Source organism: Rhinatrema bivittatum, chromosome 2 (genome assembly GCF_901001135.1).
Source record: "Rhinatrema bivittatum chromosome 2, aRhiBiv1.1, whole genome shotgun sequence".
Lineage (NCBI taxonomy): Eukaryota > Metazoa > Chordata > Amphibia > Gymnophiona > Rhinatrematidae > Rhinatrema > Rhinatrema bivittatum.
In genome coordinates, this window is record NC_042616.1 from 770,288,416 (window position 1) to 770,311,869 (window position 23,454).

General features: G+C 40.0%; 1 long non-coding RNA gene across 1 annotated transcript in view; it reads left to right on the forward strand.

Annotated features, from left to right (window-relative positions):
• LOC115086284 overlaps positions 1 to 14,216 on the forward strand; it is a 301,007-nt gene extending 286,791 nt beyond the window's left edge. Inside the window, exon 5 of the long non-coding RNA XR_003855207.1 lies at positions 13,789 to 14,216. This is a non-coding gene — a long non-coding RNA (uncharacterized LOC115086284). The remainder of the gene's footprint in view (positions 1 to 13,788) is intronic.
• The last annotated feature ends 9,238 nt before the right edge of the window (positions 14,217 to 23,454 follow it).

Here is a 23,454-nt window from a genome sequence, read left to right on the forward strand (position 1 = left end):
TCATACATTGGGTAATGATTTAGATGGACTGAATCAAATCACGGTGAACCTAGAAGATGTGGTAGGCCTGACTGACAAACTGAACAGTAGTAAATCAACTGGACCGGATGGTATACACCCCAGAGTTCTGAAGGAACTAAAAAATGAAATTTCAGATCTATTAGTTAAAATTTGTTACCTATCATTAAAATCATCCATTGTACCAGAAGACTGGTGGGTGGCCAATGTAACCCCAATATTTTAAAAGGGTTCCAGAGGCAATCTGGGAAACTAAAGACCAGTTAGCCTGACTTCAGAGCCAGAAGAAATACTGGAAAGTGTTCTAAAGATCAAAATCACAGAACATATAGAAATACATAGATAATGGCACAAATGCTTTACCCAAGCAAGTATTGCCTCATAAACCTGCTTCATTTTTTAGAAGGGGTTAATAAACATGTAGATAAAGGTGAACTGATAGATGTAGTGTATTTGGATTTTTAGAACGCATTTGACAAAATACCTCATGAGAACCTTCTAAGAAAAGTAAAAAGTCATAGGAGATGTGGCGATCTCCTTTCGTGGATTACAAACTGGTTTAAAGACAGGAAACAGAGACTAGGATTAAATGGTCAATTTTCTCAGAGGAAAAGGGTAAACAGTAGAGTGCCTCAAGGATCTGTTCTAGAACCCATAATTTTCAGTATATTTGTAAATGATCTGGAAAGGAATGTGACGAGTGAGGTAATCAAATTTGCAGATGATACAAAATTTTTCAGAACAATTAGATCACAAGCAGAATGTGATAAATTGCAGGAGGACCTTGTGAGACTGGAAAATTGGTCATCCAAATGGCAGGTGAAATTTAATGTGGATAAGTGTAAGGTGATGCATATAGGGAAAAATAAACCATGCTGTAGTTACATGATATTAGGTTCCATATTGGAGCTACCACCCTGGAAAAGGTCAAGGCATCATAGTGGATAAAACATTGAAATCGTTGGCTCAGTGTGCTGTGGCAGTCAAAAAAGCAAACAGAATGTTAGGAATTATTAGGAAGGGAATGGTTAATAAAACAGAAAATGACATAATGCCTCTTTATCGCTCCATGGTGAGACTGCACCTTTAATACTGTGTACAATTCTGGTCGCCACAGCTCAAAAAAGATATAGTTGCGATGGAGAAGGTACAGAGAATTGCAATCAAAATGATAAAGGGGCTGGAACAGCTCCCCTATGAGAAAAGACTAAAGATGTTAGGGCTGTTCAGCTTGGAGAAGAGATGGCTGAGGGGGGATATGATAGAGGTGTTTAAAATCTTGAGAGGTCTATAACGGGTAAATTTGAATCAGTTATTTACTTTTTTGGATAATAGAAGGACTAGGGGGCACTCCATGAAGTTAGAATGTAGCACACTTAAAACTAATCAGAGAAAATTATTTTTCACTCAACGCACAATTAAACTCTGGAATTTGTTGCCAGGGGTTGTGGTTAGTGCAGTTAGTGTAGCTGGGTTTAAAAAAGGTTTGGATAAGTTCTTGGAGGAGAAGGCCATTAACTGCTGTTAATCAAGTTGACTTAGAAAATAGCCATTGCTATTACTAGCATCAGTAACATGGGATATACATAGGGGTAAATTTTAAAAGGTACGCACGGGCATCCATGTGCGCACGCACATGGATGCCCAATTATATAACATGTGCACGCCAGTGCGCGCATGTTATAAAACCAGGGGTCGGCGCGCGCAAGGGGTTGCACATTAGTGAAAACGTACACATTCTGTCGCCCGTGGCCTTCCCCCATTCCCTTCCAGGCCTCTCCAATTTCGGAGCAGCCTAGAAGGGAACTTCCCAACTCCCTAATCTAAGCTTCCTTCCCCTTCTCCTAACCTTTCTGCCACCTAGCCCTATCCTAAACCCCCCTGACGTTTGTCTTAACTTTTGTGCCTGCCTCTGGACAGGCACAGGTTGCGTGCGCCAGCAGCCTTCCAGCACTCAATCCCCTGGCACAGCGGCAAATGGCCACTGTGCTGGGAGCCTCTGACCCTGCCCCACCCCCTGGACTGCCCCGCCTCTGCCCCAACCCTCCCCACACCTTTTCTGAAGCCCAGGACATACATGTGTCCTGGGGCTTTACACGCGTGGTCAGGCCTTTTTAAAATAGGCCCGGCACGCCTAAAGCCTTCTACGCGTGGAAATCCTCCTGAAATCCTCTGGTTCTAGTTCCACTGTCACTCTTGTGACCTTGGGCAAGTCACTTTATCCTCCATTGCCTCAGGTACAAACTTAGATTGTAAGCCCTCTGGGGATAGGGAAATACCTACAGTACCTGAATGTAATCCACTTTGAATCACTGAAAAAAGTGCGAAAAAGCGGAATATAAATCAAATAAATAAAAAAATAAAAATAAATTTACATGCGTAGGGCTTTTAAAATCCGGGTCTTAGTTTTTGGAACTTACCAGGTACCTATAGCCTGGATTGGCCACTGTTGGAAACAGGATGCTGGGCTTAATGGACCCATTGTCTGACCCAGTATGGCAATTTCTTATATTCTTATGTTCTTATGGCTATTTTCATAGTCCTGGCTCCCGCCATATTGAAGAATCATGGGGAAATGCAGGACATTACAATTCAGCTCTGGAGAGAAAATGTGAGGTACCAGTGGCTCTTTCCATTTGTCTTGTTATTCACAGTTAGCAGAGCCAGCTACAGAGTGAAGAATGTTGTGGAGGCTCTTAGAGCAATGCAGGCCAGCCTGGGAACATTGAGTATGGCACAGAAAGAGTGTCGTAAGGGAGCAAGATTTTCCTCTTTGGCAATCGCCTGGTTCAGATCATATCTAAGTAACAGATTTTTTAAAGTACAGATCAAAAATGTAATGTCAAAAGAAATAAATCTACAAACAGGAGTACCACAGGGGTCAGTCCGCAACATTCTTTAACATTTACTTGCTTCCTCTGTGCCATCTACTAGCAGGCCTAGGAATCATACATTACATGTGAATCATTTTTTGACGATTACATGTGAATCATTTTTTGACAATTTAAAATATCGTCCGATATTTTTTAAATCGTCATTAATCATTAAAGAGTGCAATACAATAGAAATGCCACCGATTTATCGTGAAAAAATCGTTAATCGGGTTAGTGCACATTAACGGGAGTTAGGACACAACCTATAAACCCACCCCGACCCTTTAAAACCACTCCCTTAGCCTCCATCACCCTCCCAACCCCCCAAAAATGTTTTAAAATTACCTGGTGGTCCAGCGGGGGTCCCGGGAGCAATCTCTCATACTCGGGCTATCGGCTGATAAACAAAAAACCCACCCCGACCCTTTAAAACTGCTCCCTTAGCCTCCACCACCCTCCCTACCCCCTCCCAAAAATGTTTTAAAATTACCTGGTGGTCCAGTGGGCCCCGGGAGCAATCTCCCACTCTCGGGCCATCGGCTGCTACTAATAAAAATGGCGCCGATGGCCCTTTGCCCTTACCATGTGACAGGGTAACCATGCCATTGGCCGGCCCCTGTCACATGGTAGGAGCACTGGACAGCCGGTGCCATTTTTAAAGATGGCGTCGGCCGTCCACTGAATGAACACTCCCGGGACCCCCACTGGACCACCAGGTAAATTTAAAACATTTTTGGGGGGGTCGGGAGGGTGGTAGAGGCTAAGGGAGCAGTTTTAAAGGGTCGGGGTTGGTTTTTTGTTTATCGGATCGGGCGCAGCCGATAAAAAAACAAACGATCGGGCCGGACAAAAATAAAATGCACGATTTGAATCGAAAATGGAACCGAACCGATTCCAGTTCCGATTCACATCTCTATTACATATATGCTGATGACATACAACTAATTTTACCAATTGAAGACACAATTGAAAAAACATTAAACCTAGCTAACATGTACCTTGACATCATCAATCAACTACTAAACCAAATGGAGCTAGTTATTAACATTGAAAAAACAGAATTCCTACATTTAGAGCGAAAAAATATTGAGATCATTCACACACCAATAATGCTTAAGAATAATCAAAAAGTAGAATTAGCTGAAAAGGTACGGAACCTAGGTGTGATAATTGACACAAAACTCAGCCTTAAATAACACGTATCACTAAAAGTAAAAGAAGGATACGCTAAACTTATGGTTCTCAGGAAACTAAAACCTTTACTAACACCTACTATCTTTTGAACAGTTCTACAAGCACTAATATTTGCAAGCACCGATTACTGCAACACCCTCTTTCCAGGATTACCATACACAACTTTAAGACCACTCCAAATATTACAGAACTTCGCTGCAAGAATACTTACTGGTAAAAGTAAAAGAGATCACATTACACTGGCTTCCCATTGAACACAGAGTACAATACAAAACACAATGCATAATACATAAACTAATTCATGATGAAAAAGCAGAATGGTTGAATACAGCACTGCGTGTCCATGTCCCACATAGAAATCTGAGATCGGCTAACAAAGCCCTCCTAACCATCCCTTCTGTTAGGACAGCAAGACTATCCCAAGTTAGAGAACGGGCATTATCCTTAACAGGACCTATACTATGGAATACCATGCCCTTAGAGATTAGACTACAGAGAAATTTCAAACTTTTTAAAAAAAGTTTAAAAACCTGGCTTTTTAAACAAGCATTTTACAAAGAGAACGGAGCATAAAAATACAAGTGTAAACAAAACAGGCAGCAGAACATCAGCACAGAGCACATAGCTCAAATGAGCAGATTTTTATTATTTTATTCCACCACTAACATAAGAGAAATTATACAGTTCTAAGAGAACTATACATGTAAAGAAAACTGATACATGTATAAAAGGACAAGATTTATTACATTCATCAAATAGCCTTTATTATGAAATTATGTAACCGGACCTTAATGGCACTTTATAAACGTATTACCATATACAATTCCTGACATTACTATTTGTGCCTTTCTGTAAACCGTTGTGATGGTATATTACTTAACGATGGTATAGAAAAGATTTTAAATAAATAAAATAAATAAATAAGTAAATAATACAGGCCCTATCACTATGCTGAAAAGTTATTTCTGGGAAACAAGGTTCCAAGACCTGAGGACCTAGTGTTCCAGAAATTCTCCTTGCCATTTGGGAGGAGTTTTTCTATTCTTTGTTGGAAGTTACTTTACTCATTTGGTTTCTTATACCCAATATTAATTTGGGTTGGGGCACATAGCTTTGGGGTCTGAAAAATAGTAATTTTTCCTTTACTCTTAAGAAAATGTGTGGATGCTGATATCTGGGTAACTGCAACTTATCTCTGGTGGTGGGTTGCATGAGGGACTATTTCAGAAAGTTATTTACTTGATATGAGTGGTTTTCTTTTTAATACTGGCTGTACATCTAGGAGGTGAAGTTGCTCCTCCATAGGGATCTGCCAGGTGGCAGAAGGAGGTCAAGGCTTTGACTCTCTATGTAGAGGTGGTGGTGGTGGTGGTGGGGTAATAGGGCAGGTTAGGGGAAGGGGAGGGAGGAGACCAAGGGCATGGGGGAAGGAGGGGGGAGTTTGCTGGGAAGTTATAAAGTGTAGAAGAAGGTGTGGGAGGGGCTATTGGTGGCATAAGCTGGAATTTCTGAATGGCGTTACAGGATGGGATAATGTTATCTAAAAAGCTTATGCCAATAAATGTGAGAGGCCAAGAGGCAGTTGTTATTTAAAGAGTTAAAATGTCAAAAGGTCGATATTGCTTTTGTGCAGGAAACACATCTAAGGATAAGGGATGAGAGATCACTTAAGCATAAAGATTGCCCATTCACTATCTTGGCATCTACTAATGAGTAAAAAGGGATGGGACTTCTCTTTTTTACAAGTCGTTTAATGTTTCTATTTTGGATATTAAAAAATGTAAGGATGGTAGATTCTTGTTTCTCAGTGCTCTCTTTGAAGGGGTGGTTGTGACCATGGCACTATATACGCTCCAAATCAAGAGCAGGGCAGTTTTATGAGTGTGAGACTGAATATTTGGGGAGCTTTGCCAAGCGGCCTGTCATCCTGGGAGGGGATTTTAACCTTACAGTGAGCCCACAGATTCTAAATGGTTGGGGTGACTGCAAAAATCGCACAGGAAAAAATTGGTGAAAATGATAGAAACACTGGGAATAGTTGATTGCCGAAGAATTTTAAATCCTATAGTAAAAGATTATACTTTGTATTATGTACCAAACGACACATGTTCCCAGACAGACATGATATTCTGTGCCTTAGCTTTAGTGGGAAAATTGGTAGAAGCTGGGACTGAGGCATGAGTTTCAACAGACCATGCTCCCATATGGTTAACACTTTTGAATTTTTCATCTTTTCCACCTCAGCGCTTTTGGAAGCTGAATGATTCCCTCCTGAAAGATGAGAATTTATGTTAAAATTGAACATGGGCTACAGGGATATCTGGATAAAAAGGATAATTGGGAAGTTTTGGAGGTTACTTTGTGGGATGGGTTAAAGTGCGTGATGAGGGGTAGACTAATTATGTGAGCAGCCAAAAAGAAAAGAGAGGGGGTGGCTGAAGGATTAAGGAAGAGCCTGCTAGAGTTGGAAAAGAAGCATAAAGAGGGTGCTTGCTGAGTTAGAAAGAGAGAAAACTCAGCTAAAATCTCTGACCTTAGATGAAATTGATTATCTCATGACCCAAGTCAAACAAAATTTTTTTGAGCATGGGAACAAAGCATCTCGGTTATTAGCACCTAAGGAGGAAGGTAGCACGATCCCAAGTAGTGGGGATTAAGACAAGGGGAGGGCAAATGGTCCCAGCAAGATCCTACAGAGATTTAAAGAGTTCTATCAAGACTTCTATCAGAAGGAAGAAATAGTCCAAGATGAGGATATAGATACCTATTTGGCTGAAGTTAATCTGACGAGGCTGTTTCCATCTCAAAGGGAGGCTTTGAACAAGGAGATAACTGCCTTTGAAATTGAGGCTGCTATGAAAAAATTAAAAATAAATGTCTGCTGGCCTAGATGGGTATACTGCTTGTTTTTATAAGAGATTTTCCAGTGTGTTAATGGGACCCTTAAAATCAATGTTTAATAGTCTAATTGGGGTGGTCATTTTCCCCCCTCCATTCACTTAGCAGAAATTACAGTTATTTTGAAGGTGGGACGAGATTGTACTAATTGTGGTTCCTATAGGCCTATTTCAATTGGGCTTTTATGTACAAAACATTGGGTAAATTTGGGCATGGAGATAATTTTTATCAATGGATACAAAAGTTGTATGACTCTCCTCAGGCATGCGTGAAGGTAAATGGGGGGTCCTCAGATAGCTTTCTCCTGGGCAGGGGACTGGGCACGGCTGTCCACTATTGCCACTCCTCTTCGCATTATTTATTTATTTATTTATTTAGGATTTTTATATACCGACCTTCTTAATACAAGTATCAAATCAGGTCGGTTTCCAAAGAACAAAACTGTCGCGGTTAAGGCGTTACAATAAACAGAATTAGTGATTACAATAAACAGCATTAGTGATGGAACCTCTACTGGAAAAGATTTGACAAAGTATGGAGGTAATAAGCTAGGTGTAGTCAACTATAAAGTCTCTCTCTTTGCAGATGATGTGCTGTTTACTTTGTTCAATCCTTTAACCTCTCTTCCAGTCTTGGTAATGGAGATGAGTCACTAAGGAGCAATTTCCGGATTCAAAGTTAATATGAGTAAATTTGAAATATTAAATATTTCTTTAGAGCCATCTTTGGCGGAGAGATTAAAGGTGGTTTCCCTTTCAAATGGGCTTCCCATTACATTAAATACTTGGGGGTAAAAATTACTCATTCTTAATTAGGGAGTTAGTGTTTGATTTGCATAAATAGTGTCAAACAAACTTGTCTTGGCTTGGTAGACTAGCAGTTTTGAAAATGAATGTGCTTCCTTGTTTAAATTATTTGTTTCGGGTTCTCCCTGTTGCATTGGTCCCAGGGGAGTTGAAAAACGTTCAGGGGAAATTTATGGACCTTGTGTGGCAGCAGAAATGGGCCCACCTGTCTTGTCATGCTCTGTTTACACCCAAGGGGATGGGAGATTTCAGGGTACCACAGATTGATAGGTATTATTACAAAGTAGTGCAGGTTAGGGTGTGTTGGAATGGTTTATGAAGTGATCCTTGAAGTAACAGGTCTCAATTGAATAAAGTTTCCAGACAATGCCATTAAAGGCTTTGCTTTGGAGATGGAAAGAGTCATAGCTTGATAAAGATGTTTGAAACCCATTCACTAGGAGAACATTAGAGGTGTGGGCATCACTAAAAAGAAGCTACTCTCTTGTGGAGAGGTCTCCCTTTTAATGTTGATTCGTTATAATGAAGATTTTTGGCTAGGATTGAACCCATGATTTCAGACATTGGAGCAGCATAGATTAGTGTGATTGGGGCAGATTCTTTCTTCCCAGGGTTGGGAGTCTTTTGGTAGTCTGAGGAAATAATATGGTTTGGATAGAGGTGATTTCTATGCTACGTGCAAGTCTGGAACTTTATTTCTAAGATGGTGGGGAAAAGATGAGAGGGAAAGGGCTATTCTAATATTTGAAACATATTGCATAAAAGGGTTACCTATTTTGGTGTTTATTTAAAAAAATGTATAAAAGATTGAGCTACCCCCCTGAGGATACCCTTCTTAAACATGTGAAGGATAGGATAAAAGAGTTGGAGTGTTCAGATGACAATGATACTGGAATGATATTAGGGGGCGGGTGGTGAAAACATCCATTTTGGCACTGTTGACAGAGAATTCTTTAAAAATATATCTGAGATAGTATTACACTCCAGTGGGCTTGAAAGTCATGTTCCCTGAAACAATGACTCATCGATGTTGGAGGGAGTGTGGGGGTAGAGGTAGAGGGCTAATGGGCCATAGAAGGTAGTTATTTCCAGTAATTGTTCTGTTTTGGAACATGATTAATAGACAGATGTTGGATATCATGGGTTTTCAAATGGAAACAGACCCATTATCATTTCTGCGTTCAGCATTGGTTGAGGGAATGCCAAAGAAAACAGATTGACTGGTTACTTCAATTTTGAATGCAGCATAATGTGAGATTATGGCTTACTGGAAGGATAGAAAAAGACCAGACACATTTTTGGTATATAAAAGGCTTTTATTTATCTATCAGATGGAGAATTTGTCAGCTCTGAAAAGGGATAGAATGGAGAAATTTAATTCTGTTTGGTTGGTTTTTCAAACTTTCAGGGTCATTTATCAAATTGCGTTAGGGCCTTATCGCATGCATTAGGACCCTAACACACATGATAAGGCCTTAACGTGCGCAATAAATACCACATCACAAAATGCGTATGCAAATTAAAAATTTGTATTTGAGTGGGAGGAAGTTGAGCAGGGTAAATGGAAATGAAGGCTTGCTAGTGCACATGCGATACAGTAATGCACGCTAATGCGGGATTTAACGTGGGAAATAACTACACCTCTTTTTTTGCAGTATGGTGAAAAAAGTATTTATCATGGGTGATATTGTTGATCGCGGCTATTATTACAGCGATTATCTCGCGCAATAAAAAGAGTAATTTTAACGGAAACACCTAGCAGGCCTTCCTGGCCCAATAAAAACACCTGTTCTTACCTGGTCTACCTTCCTAAAGCCATAATGCTTGTGGCAAGGTTAATTGTTGCGACAGCAGGCTCGCTGCAGATAACAAGCGGAACAACAATAACCTCAAGAACAGGCAAGGCCAATTCCAAACCCTCTTAGGGAAGTCTCTGCACTGTAGGTAAAGCCACAGGCCCTGCATGCAGCCACGGCACAGGAGATACAGGGAGTGCATTTCCTTTCATGAACATCCTTTCTGGGCATGCCAGAGGACTCTGTGGTTTTCAGGTATCGCCTCAACTCTCAGGCTATCCTGGAATTATATGAAGAAATCCGAGGAGATCTGGATCCGATCACACAAAGGTCTCACGCTGTGCTTGGCCTCACCAAACTGTTGGCCACCCTGCATATCAAGGCAAGCGGCTCCTTCTAAATGACAGTAGGGGTCATGGGGGGAATGTCTCAAACCACTTTTTTCCCACTGTCTGGACCAGGTCATCACAGTGAAAAAATCCTTTACCTGAATGCAAACAGGCCTACTACACCTATCTACATAAATATAAAAATGAAATTGATCACACCAAGAAAACCTTCTATTCCTTACAAATATAAGTTGCTAATGGTAATCCACATGCTCTTTTCAGCATAGTAAAATCACTTACTACTATACGCCAAACTCCACTGCAGATTTCTGTAACAACATTGCCCAGTACTTCAAAGAAAAAAATAGACAAGATTTCCTCTGAATTTACTCTCCTATCAATCCCCCTTCCTAATCTTCCCCCAGCAATCAGTTCTTTCTCTGATTTCACTCCTGTTGAACTTGCCACAGTAACCCGTATTATATCCAAATCCAAAGCCTCAAATAGTCTCCCAGACAAATGCTAAAAATATTAAGGAACAAATCTCCCCTTTCTTAGCTGACATAGTCAATCTACCTCTTTCCATGGGCTGTTTTCCATCTATTTTGAAACAAACTTCCATCCTGCCAATACCCAAACAGAAAAATGTTGACCCGCTCGACATTATCAATTATTGCCCCATTGTCTCACTTCCTTCGCTAGCAAAAATAATTGAATCTGTTTTACTCCATCAACTATCCGAATACATTAATGACAATAACCTTCTACATCCACATCAACATGGCTTCAGAAAGGGTCATAGCACCGAATTATTTCTCATAACCTCTGCTGAATCTATCTTCAGAGGTTTCGACTCCAACACAGTCTACATTATAGTATTTCTGGATATCTCTGCACAGTTTGACACATTAAACCATGATATTCTCTTTTCTAATTTACAACACATAGGCATTACTGGTTGTGTTATTCAATGGTTCAAATCGTTCCTTGCCAACCGTGCACAAAAAGTCATTCTTGGTGATCTCAGTTCTAACTGGTACTACACCAACTCAGGTGTCCCTCGAGGATCTTCGTTATCCGCTACTCTCGAACATTTACTTGCTTCCCCTTTGTCATCTCCTAGCCGGCCTTGATCTAAACTTTAAAATATTTGCAGATGACATCCAGTTTATCGTTCCCTACATAGATTCTTGGACCAAAACCTTAACTTTAATACAACTATACTTAAAAACAATAAATATCTGGTTATCACATAACCATTTAAAATTAAACACAGCAAAAGCAAGCTGATTTTCCTATCCACCTGAATCCTCACACTGTCCGCCTGTAAACTTTACCTTTGAAAATCATTCTGTTCCAATAACAAACTGTGCCCGAAACTAGGTGTATTGAAACACTGAGCTAGAAGATGTGAATGAAGAAATGGGGTAATCAGGGTTAACTTTAGGTGTAACACTTCTGCAAGGGAGTAACTTGTACAAAGCTGCAGTTACTACCAAAAGCAAATTGCTGGGCAGACTGGATGGACCATTTGATCTTTATCTGCCATAATTTACTATATTTATTGAGTTCAATATTCAGCACCACAACTGAATAAGTAAGAACTTAGTCAGCTAAGTGGTGAGTCGGAAATGGGCATTTTGGGGAGGAGCTATTGATCCAGCTAACTTATCCAGATAAGTAATGATATCTAAATTTATCCAGTTAATTTAATCGGATAAACAGACCTGCTCAATAGCAGGTCTAAAGTTAGCCGATTAAGATTTATTCAGCTAACTAGCAGCTTATTTAGGGATATTCAGCAGAAATAACCATGTAAGTTAGTTGGATAAGTCTTATTCATCTAACCTACTTAAATGTTTTCCTTTGAATATCTCCCTCACTAAGGGGGTCATTTTCTATCGGTATCACATGCAAAAAGGGACTTTTCGCATGCGATAGCTAGATAGGGGCGGAGTCGGAGCAGAGTCGGGACCGGAAGAGAAGGAGTTGGGGCAGACGCGGTGGCGATAAGGTACGACCTGATATCGCTGCCAGTAGCACACCCAATAGCGCCACCTTTCACGGTGGCGCTATTGGGTGCAGAAGCTGGCAGAGATAACACCACGGTGGTGCGATCACTGCTGGCCTTCGCAGGCCCACCCCCGCTTCACCCTCCTGCCCCCCGTTACCGCGGGATTCACAAACCTGTGTGCCGATAGAAAATCCAGGCATAAGTTTACAATGTTTTCACACCAACTTTTCTTAGTACAGCTACTTTTGGATATAAAAATATATCGGCATCAAGGAAGATTTGTGACATCAGTACATGTGAAGCCAATGGATAGGAAGTCCATCCTTCACTTTGAAAGCTTTCATCCTAGGAGACTGAGGGAATCTATCCCTATTAGTCAATTTTTAAGGTATAGGAGACTCTGTCATTCCACAGAGGATTGTAAGATGAAAGCGTAACAATTGATACTTAAATTTATTGCACAGAGGTACCCCAAGAAATGTGTGAGATGAGCATTTAAAAGGGGCTTATATGCTAATAGGGAAAATTTGCTGATCAAAGGCACACATTCGCAAATTGATAGAGTGGTGTCCTGCATATCGTATTCATCTAAGGTGATGCAGATTAAGAATGCCATCTTGAAGCATTGGGCATTACTAAAATCTATTCCAGGGTGTAGGGAACCCCCAGTATTTGCATTTAAGAAAGGAAAGAATTTAAGGACACTGGTGGCCCAAGGATGCAAAAAGGAATGTAGTTATGGTAGGGGTCAATTGATATGTTCGGGGTGCTCTGTATGTGCTAATGTACTGGAAGGGTGTATGTTTAAACACCTCAGTAAGAAAATAACATTTGCCATCAAAGGAGACTTTCCGTGCACGTCCGAGAGGGTCATTATGTGCCCTTGCAAGTTATTATATGTAGGAACACCAAACGGATGATCCGTCGGAGGATTATAGAGCACAAGAGTAATATTTTTGTTCAAAAAGAAGGAGCCCCTCTCGTTGCTCATTGGATGAGTGCCAAACATCAGATTGATGAATTACGATTTTTCATGGTGGCACAGTGTGTACATAGTCATCGAGGGGAAGCTACCCGTTGGCTGTGGTGCATGGAACAGAAATTCATTTTCCAATGGAACGCTGTACAGCAGTAGGGTCTCAATAGTGAGATTGAATGGGCGGCATATTATGTTTAAGGGATAGAGACAGGTAGTAAATTGAAGTAGGGATCAATATGTGGTTTTGGTAAGGACGTATTGAGATGTCAAGTGATGCATTACGTTCTGAGATGGAGGGGTGTGAAAAAAGGAGTGTTCAGATTGGTTAAAAGATGGGTCGGGCTTTAGTTCTATTGGATATAAGATGGACTTTAAATCGAGCGATGAGGTAATTCTTCTTCCGGTATGGTGATCCGGTAGACGGCGGCCTGTTTGAAAGCATTGTCAGTAAGTACTTTGAAATATATGAGAAGTATTGGTATTATCTGGCTGCTTTATGGGATGGTATGTTTTTCATTGTAGTATTTGTGTTTGTTTATAGGTTGGATAATGGTGGGTAGTTGAAGCATTTTGGATGCCTGAAAGCAACAACAGAGTAATGCTGATGTGATACAATTACCATCTGTAAGAGTTAGTCTTGAGTTAGTAACTTTATTTAACTAATGCTTGAAAAAGTAGTAGAAGATACTTTAGATGTTGCATTAACTTTTTAGAATTGAGAAGTTATGAGAAACTGGTGATACGGAACAAATGGAAGAATCTTGGAAATGCAGTGATATGAGATAGTAGTATAGGATTGATGAGTCTAGATTGTAAGTAATATAATACATTTCTTTATACATATGTATAAATTGTTGATACAGTGTTTTTACACATTATAGGACATCATTTGGACACTGGTGGATAAGGAGTGAACATTTTCGACAGCTGGGATTTTCTATATGAATGTGGGAATGGAGAATTTTCTATGAAGATATTTGAAGAAGATAACCCCTGAGGAAGCCTTGCAGGGCAAAACAAGGGTCCTTGTAGGGATTGTGGAGACAATGATAAATGTATAGGAGTATAATAATAGAGAAAAAATAGTGAAAGAATACCCAGGTTGTTGACAAAAAATATTTGGATATATGTAGGTAATGGCAATATAATATGTGTATGGGGGGGGGTGAATTTTAATGTGTCCCTACGGGGAACAGGTAGTGTGAATGTCCGAATGAATGAGAGATATTTTTTAGGGGGAATATTTAAGTGATTGTGTATTTGGTATATAGTTGTATTGTATCCACATTGTCATATGGTAAAGGTTTTACAGTGTGTTTAAAATATTGATATATAATTAATGTTGGAATATTGAAGTAACATTTAATAAAGGATTATGTATTTAAAATATGTTATATGATATTGACTGTATGCAATAATATATAGGTTCCCTTATTTGTTGTGATATATTCATTAAGTATAAGGGAAGTGACAGTCTCTCTGGTTTGTTGCAAAAAAGTATGTCACGGACATTTGTGCTGGACCTCCTTTGCTTGGGTGGGCTGAGAGTCTTTCTTGCCAGCTACTTTTAGTATAGTCTGAGTTAGAAGAGATGATTCTTTATGGCCAATATGGTTTTGATATTGAGGTGGGGGAGGAAGTACTAGTTGCCTGTCTCTCCTTCCATTTTGGATTTGAAAAAGTCCCTTTTCAATTTAGGTCCCTGTTTTAGTTCCTCCTCTGCCAACATTTTTCCCTTGGCTTCTGCCTTTTCCTAACATGATGGAATTTGTCACCTCCTACTCAGGGCTGGTGGGAGGCATTAGGGGAAACAGGCGGCCGCCTAGAATGCCGGAAGCGGGCAGAGTGCTGCAGGCATCGTGGTAGATGTGACGGCATCACACAGCATGATGCATGCATTGGCGAGATCGCCAGCGAGTGAGAGATCATGTGGTAGGATGACGTCATTGCCTAGGGAGGCTGAACATCTTGCCCTATGACTGTGCCTACTGGGGATCTGGGTAATAGGATTATTTCTGTATGAGTTGTACTGTAACTGACTGTGTGTATACCATTAACCGTACAACTCTGTGTACGGTTAATGGTGCATTAGTGCATAGAAGTGTAGTGCTATGTACTAGTGCACAGCTGAGACCGCTCTACTCAGATGCTCCATAAAACAAATGCTGGCAGTCTGCATGGTATGTTGCTTGCTGCTGTCTCTCTGTGCATTGAGTACTCACATCACTGGACTGGAATGGTGCTGCAGTGCCCTTCCAGAAGAGAAAAAATATCTTACTCTGTACTAGCACTGCTGGTCTGCTTCAACTCTCCCCACCATCTTCCACCATCACCCAGATCCTGCCTGCACCCTTTCCCAGGGGATAAAAAAAAATTCTGCAGCAAAGTGTCACTGCTGGCAGCCTGGCACTATCTTCCTTTCTCAGTGGGTGAGACAAGTGCTGCAGTCTCAACCACTGAGTACAAGTGAAGTTTGAAGTTTTGGACACTCTGTGAGAGCAGAGCTCACTATAGCTTCCTTCCAGGACAAAGTCTCAGACACACTCCTCACAAATTCCGACTCCAGGATCAGCATCACTGGATCCAAAGAGCAGAGATAAGATGGATTGATAATGCTTCACTCTGATATGTCGTCTCTGTAATTTCCTTCCCAATATGTCCTGCCCAGTTGGGAACCTATTTGGATAAAAAAAAAAAAGCTATAAATCTGCATCATAATTGTTAGAAATTCTAACAATTCGCTGTCTAGCATCAAGAACATTATTGAAACTGGAGGCTGGAATAGTGGCAAAGTATCAAGTGCTGTAGTGTATACTGCCATGGAGAAGACTTGGGTTCTATTCCTGGACCAGGCTTCTGCTACCCAGGCTGGCTAGGGCTGGTGAAAATACTGGGGCTACACTCACGGTCCCTGGGGGAAGGGAGTCTCAATCATCACTTAGGTTCCATATTATCTGGGTTTTGGAGGGAGCCATGGTTCTTGGCTTCTGACTAAGGCCTGTAGCTCTGAGGACTATTACTGCCAGGCCTGAGCTGAGTTGGGAGAGAGATACTAAAAGAGGGGGAAATACCCTCAGGAAATCATCGTGAAACACCATAGCGATGTTGAGGACAATTATGATTCATCTGGAAGCCCAAAAAGATCAGAAGGGAAATGCCAGGCCAAAAATAAAAAGGAACATTATTGTAACCAGATACAAACATTTTTATATAGTAGATGTCATATATTCTTACAACAGAATGTGCTTTTATTTAAAGGAAGATTTGATCTATCTAGTGCCTATAGGAATACATTCTTTATAATCAGTTCTACTATGAAAGCTGTTTTTGTAGATGTAATTATTATTTAATCAAGGTAAAAATGGTCTTCTGTTAGATGAGTGGAAGTCACTGTAAAGCAAAGTGTACCTTAAGCAGGATTTCTATGAAAATCAAAAGTTAATATTTTAAAACAATTAAAATAAGGAAGAAAGCTCACAGGAACCTCTATGCATGTTATTCACTGGGGGTACTATATTTAGATGTGCAAAGTGTTCAAGTGTGTGAGTTTCAAAGGTAAAACCTGTTTCCTGCTTTCTGTGAAATGTACTCTGAATTGACATCCACCCAGCCGCACTTACCAGCCCAGGCTCTCTGCTATCTCTAGCTAACCAGGAAAGTGGGGGAGGAGGGAGTGCTAAAAGACTGCATCAGATATAATTATACACTGTTTCCCACAAGACCTTTCAGTTCTCTTAAAAGTAGCTAAACAAAATGTTTGCATTGAGTTAATGTTCTAATATTAATATTATGAACACCCAGATCAATGGAACCTATCCGCCCCCCCCCCCCCCCCCAAACACATAACACACATCTGTAAAGCATTAATGATTAATTGAATTTTGGAGCCAACTAACAACACGGATCTTTGACCAGCTGACTGGTGCCATCTGAAAATATACAGCAATATAGAGACGTGGAGATGCGCATTTGTTTGTAATAAATGGGTCATACAAAATGAAACCAGACATTTCTGTTTTGTTTCATTGAAAATGAAATGAATGGACAGTGCCCTTCAAAAGAATTACACTTTACATTTTCATTCTTTTTTTTTTTTAATCCCATTCAAGTTTATGGGGGCAAGCAAAACTGCAAGTTTTTTGGTTTTTTTTTTTCTACTCAAGGCAAGCCAATGAAATCACTGACGCTAGACTGACCTGATCCTTGATGGGAAAGATGAAAAAGAACAAGGAAAGAGCAGGACCAATCAAGTCCAGTCTATCCCAGCTGGCACCTGCGTGGATTGACAATAAGCTAAGCTTCTCTTATTTTTTTTTTTCAACTTGAAACTGAAAGCAACATGCAACTTTTAGCAGTCACCATTTTCTTTCATCATTTCTCTGATAAATTTCAGAAAGTCTTAACGTGTCAGTAATACTAGTAACGTATGCCTCTAGCATTGCTCTTAGAGCAATGGAGGACACCCCAAGAGAAATACAAAGACACTACTGGCTCCCATCATGGCCTGGGAAGTTTTAGGGTCAGGGTGGGAGTAGGGGTAACAATGTGGTGGGAGATGAGGTGGGGAAGGAGGAGGAATAGGTTTGGAGCTATAATACTAATACTATGGGGCATCCTCAACAGAAAAGCTCCTGAAAAAAGGACAACAAATTATTGTCATAACAGGACAATAATACACTCTTTATAGAACAAATTAACTTGATCTTTCTCATCACAACACTTAACCACCACACACTTTCCAAACACCTGCTAGTTGAATTAGTAGGGAACTACCTAAGTTCTTCACATTACTCCATCTACAGAAGCTCTTCATCATCCTCAGATTCCTCATATGTGTCCTGCTCTTCTTATGTTCAGTTCAGATGCTGACAGACACAAATGCTTTATAACAAGCAGCACACAGTGAACACCTTCCTGACCACAGACACAAGGATTAGGAAGGTTTGGGTTTGATTAGCCAAGAAAATCTGGCTTTTTCATAGGCCATATGTGAACTCAATCAGGCAAAACGTGGAGTGAAGTACAAGATTATACCAATCTTCAGAGGAAGAGGACATATGGAGGAAGGAAGTTAGTAGTGTAGGCAACAGAATTACTCTCCCTTCATATACAGTATAGCCATCATGGCAAGGACCAGGAAACTTGATTACCACATCATCACCATTAAGCAATGGTAACGGTAGATCATGATGTTCAGTCTGTGGTTCTGTTTACAGTTCCAGTAGATAGCCTTTTATTTCTTTGAAGGAACCAGATTTACACAAATACAATTGATAGCTATGATGATATTATTATTATTCAAGAACTGAGCAATATCTTCCTTCTCTCTTGCTCCATACTAGAAGTGGTCTGACATGTAGACAAGCATATCCTCCAGAAAAAAGTGGACAAATGTAGAAAAAAAAAAATCTGTCTCCTGCAGTTCTCTGGAAAGATCCAGTAGCCAAACAATACAGAACAGTTATCACTTTTATCTCAAGCTATAAATGGTTGACCTACATGGGAAGTAATATGTATGTGGAACTTCTCACAGAATTGGGAGACAGGAACTCTGGACAGTACGAATTTACTCAGTTATTATTTAAGGAAACTCCATTAAATTTCCCTAGGTTAAATCATTCTACTGTGGGAGGCTCAGTGTTTTCTGCAATGAACATCAAAGAGTATATGACCACACATATGGCAACCCTTATTTCAAATTCATATCCATCTTAGACCAATTGGAAAGCAATGTGTCATTCCCTTGTACCTCTTTTATACAGGCTTCTGCTAACTGCTGTTCACAGGATTTATTTCAGTTGTGTCAAGTGACCATGCTCCTTTCTCCAGCTGGTCCAATCTGATAAGTTTTAGGCCAGAAAACGTGGAGATCATGCTAATATCTCTTTAAAAACATTCAGATATGGTTGTACATTGTTCTTTCAAAAAATCTTTTTCATGAGCCTTTTTTTGCTTCTCTTCCAATGGAATTTAATAGAATAAAAGGAAGAGATTGGCACAGGCCAGTTTCCATGATTTTCCATGGGAGGAAAAATATATATGTTTTTTTCTTTCATAGGATGCAATGTTCTTATGGAGAAAAGACAGCTGAGGGGAGATATGATAGAGATGTTTAAAATCACGAGAGGTCTAGAACGGGTTAATGTGAATCAGTTATTTACTCTTTCGGTTAATAGAAAGTCTAGGGGGTACTCCATGAAGTTAGCATGTGGCACATTTAAAACTAATCGGAGAAAGTTCTTTTTCACTCAACGCATAATTAAACTCTGGAATTTGTTGCCAGAGGATGTGGTTAGTGCAGTTAGTGTAGCTATGTTTAAAAAGGATTAGATAAGTTCTTGGAGGAGAAGTCCATTACCTGCTATTAATTAAGTTGACTTGGATAATAGCCACTGCTATTACTAGCAACAGTAGCATGGAATAGACTTAGTTTTGAAGCACTTGCCAGGTTCTTATGGCCTGGATTGGTCACTGTTGGAAACAAGATGCTGGGCTTGATGGACCCTTGATCTGACCCAGCATGGCATGTTCTTATGAGAGTTGTTTGGCAAATGGGATTTCAGAAAGAACTTACTCCTGCTTTACGTTCTCTCTATTTAATCCCCAGCTTCTTTTCTATGCTCCTAGTTGTATCACTCCCTTGTTTTATTGTAACTGCATACCTTAACCTTCTCTTGTTTAATGTTTTATTATTATTATTACTACAACGATTATTATTATTATTAAGATAAATGTTTCTTACCTTTTTTTGTTACCTATCTACTTGTTAATTGTAAACCGACATGATGCGATATCTATTGCGAATGCCGGTATAGAAAAACTTAAAATAAATAAAATAAATAAATAAATGGAGTAAAGATATTTATCATCTTATACTTTTATATTGCCTTCCAAAGTGTAACCGAAAGTGGTGTAGGAATCAAATACATAAAATACAAACAATACATCAATTTAATGTAAATTATCAAAACAAAATCATACTGCAATAAATAATTACAGGAATGATAAACATTGCATTCGGTTGGAAGTTTTGGAGGACACACTTCCCACCATCACCACTGAAATCTCAAAAGGGTACCTCTGCCACCAAGGGGAATAGTGACAGCAAATCCTGCTTTGGTTATAACCCTTTTTCGTAATAGTAATACTCAATAATCAAGCAAATGAGGAATACCAAACTTCTCACTTTACTTTAAATTTTCATTTAGAACCCAGGGAATTAGTATCAGAATATACTAAGAACATAAGAAGAACATAAGAAAATGCCTTACTGGGTCAGACCAAGGGTCCATCAAGCCCAGCATCCTGCTTCCAACAGTGGCCAATCCAGGCCACAAGAACCTGGCAAGTACCCAAAAACTAAATCTATTCCATGTTACCATTGCTAATGGCAGTGGCTATTCTCTAGGTGAACTTAATAGCAGGTAATGGACTTCTCCTCCAAGAACTTATCCAATCCTTTTTTAAACACAGCTACACTAACTAAGCACATTCTCTGGCAACAAATTCCAGAGTTTAATTGTGCATTTTCTCCGATTAGTCTTAAATGTGCCACATGCTAACTTCATGGAATGCCCCCTAGTCTTTCTATTATCCGAAAGAGTAAATAACCGATTCACATCTACCCATTCTAGACCTCTCGTGATTTTAAACACCTCTATCATATCCCCCCTCAGTCGTCTCTTCTCCAAGCTGAAAAGTCCTAACCTTTTTAGTCTTTCCTCATAGGGGAGTTGTTCCATTCCCCTTATCATTTTGGTAGCCCTTCTCTGTACCTTCTCCATCGCAATTATATCTTTTTTGAGATGCGGCGACCAGAATTGTACACAGTATTCAAGGTGCGGTCTCACCATGGAGCGATACAGAGGCATTATGACATTTTCCGTTTTATTCACCATTCCCTTTCTAATAATTCCCAACATTCTGTTTGCTTTTTTGACTGCTGCAGCACACTGAACCGATGATTTCAATGTGTTATCCACTATGACACCTAGATCTCTTTCTTGGGTTGTAGCACCTAATATGGAACCCAACATTGTGTAATTATAGCATGGGTTATTTTTCCCTATATGCATCATCTTGCACTTATCCACATTAAATTTCATCTGCCATTTGGATGCCCAATTTTCCAATCTCACAAGGTCTTCCTGCAATTTATCACAATCTGCTTGTGATTTAACTACTCTGAACAATTTTGTGTCATCTGCAAATTTGATTATCTCACTCGTCGTATTTCTTTCCAGATCATTTATAAATATATTGAAAAGTAAGGGTCCCAATACAGATCCCTGAGGCACTCCACTGTCCACTCCGTTCCACTGAGAAAATTGTCCATTTAATCCTACTCTCTGTGCTCAATCCTTTTGGCTCTTGCCCTTACAGGGCTGCAACCATATTCATGGTGGAACAACACTTTATTTTTAACCTCAATTACTAGTTCCCATTGGCAAAATATTTTTATTATTATTTTAAAATTGCATATTACTTTACTAAATCACTTATCTTTTAAAATATTCTGTGCAAACTCCATCACCTCCTCTCGTAACTCCGAGTCCCAATGTGCTTATTGATATTAATTCAATATCTTTGTTTTTTTAGCAATTTTTGTTTTTGTAGCAATTAAAAACTCTTCAACCTCCCAACATTGCAATGTTTTGGTGGCTCATATCGCCTGCTTCAGGGGATTCTTCCTAGCAATTGAAAACAAAACACACTTAATCCCACTCTTCCCCTCAAAGCGTTACAATATATTCTACAATATTAAATGACAACTTAGCAAAAGGGACTCACTCATTTCATCGGCCACTTCCGGCTCCACCCTGCAGCACAAAAACAAAACGGCATCTCTTCACTCGGAGTTTTTCTTCCGGATGTTCCATTTTTAAACAGCCCGCCTGCCTCGGGTTTTCACCAATCAAATGACTCGCTTAGCCTCTAAACCAATCAGAACCTTCACTACATGTAGACTGACCAGTCAACTTCTTTGTTCAGGCCAGCTGGAAACGTAGTTTGTAGTTTAAAAATCCATTTCTGTTCTCTCTGCATTAACTTTAAATTTAAATTACCTCCTTGTTCACTCTCCCATAGAACTTCCAACACTGTGCATTTCATATCGCTGAACACATGGCCTTTCTCCAGACAATGTTGCACCATCGGGGCTTCTTGCTTCATACATTTCAGAGCACTTTTATGCTCTATGAGCCGGGTCTTTAAACTCCTCACAGTTTTCTCAATGTACACTAATTTGCATGGACACCAGATTGCATATACTACTGCTTGAGTCATGCAAGTTGTTCTTACTTTAGGCCTGTAAAACTATAACTTCAATATTGGGATATTTATATTTGAATGTGCATTGAAACACATAATGCAAGCATTACCCGGGAAGTGGCCTACTTCCTCAATGATCTCCTGCTTTGGCTTTTTAAACATAGAATGAACTACTAAATCTTTAATATTGCTTCCCCTTTTAAATGCCATCCATGGTCGCTCTTCAAAAACTTGATGCACTTGCAAAATGTGCCAATGTCTTTTAATACTAGTCACCACCTTCCCTATGCCCACTGAATATGGTAAAACGCAGGTTAGTTTATTCTTTTTCACTCTTTGCTGGGGAGTTAACAACAATTCCCTATTATTCCATCGGGCTCTCTTCATCACTCGCCGGACCACTTTTTCTGGATATCCTCTACTCAAAAACTTTTCACTCATATCTTTGGAACGTTTCTTGAATTCATCTGTAGTGGAGCACAATCTCTTTAACCTTAAAAACTGTCCGAAAGGTATGCTGTGAATTAACTGTTGAGGATGATGGCTCGAATACGCCAACAAAGTATTTCTATCCGTCGGTTTTTTATATATTGTGAAGAAAAACTCATCACCTCTAATAGAGATCAGAATATCCAGAAATGATACCTCTTTATCCCCAAATGTATATGTGAATTGAAGTAAGGGGTCACAGGAGTTTAACCAATTTATGAACTGCTCAAACAGGATTTGTCCTCCAGACCACACTATGATGATGTCATCTATAAAACAACGCCAAAACAGAATATTCCTTTTATACGGACAAACTTTCAGCCATTGCTCTTCAAACCATCCCACGTACAGATAGCGACACTAGGAGCCATGGTCGCTCCCATGGCTGTGCCCCCTACCTGTTGATAATATTCTCCATCATTATAACCCTAACAGCAGTTGCAGGATTGAATCAGGGTTTCAAGAATGCCCCACCCCAAAATCAGCTCCAAAATACATGTGAGAACACCAAAGCAATGAAAATAGCCAATATACTTAGAAAAGCCAACAGTAAAATACCAGATTATCAATTTCCCAAAACCTACTGTTGTGTTCCGCGGCCGCAGGTGTCCGCGGCTACATCCCCCTACCTCATCGCAATGGTGATCCGCCATGGCAGCATCAGGGGAGACGCCTGTTGTCAATCCCCATTGTCCCCGCGCAGTGGTGCGGGCCTCCGAGTTGGCCGCCAGGTCAGGAGCCATCCCTGCTCCTGCCATGCAGCATCAGGCAGCTCTCCTCCATGGCCA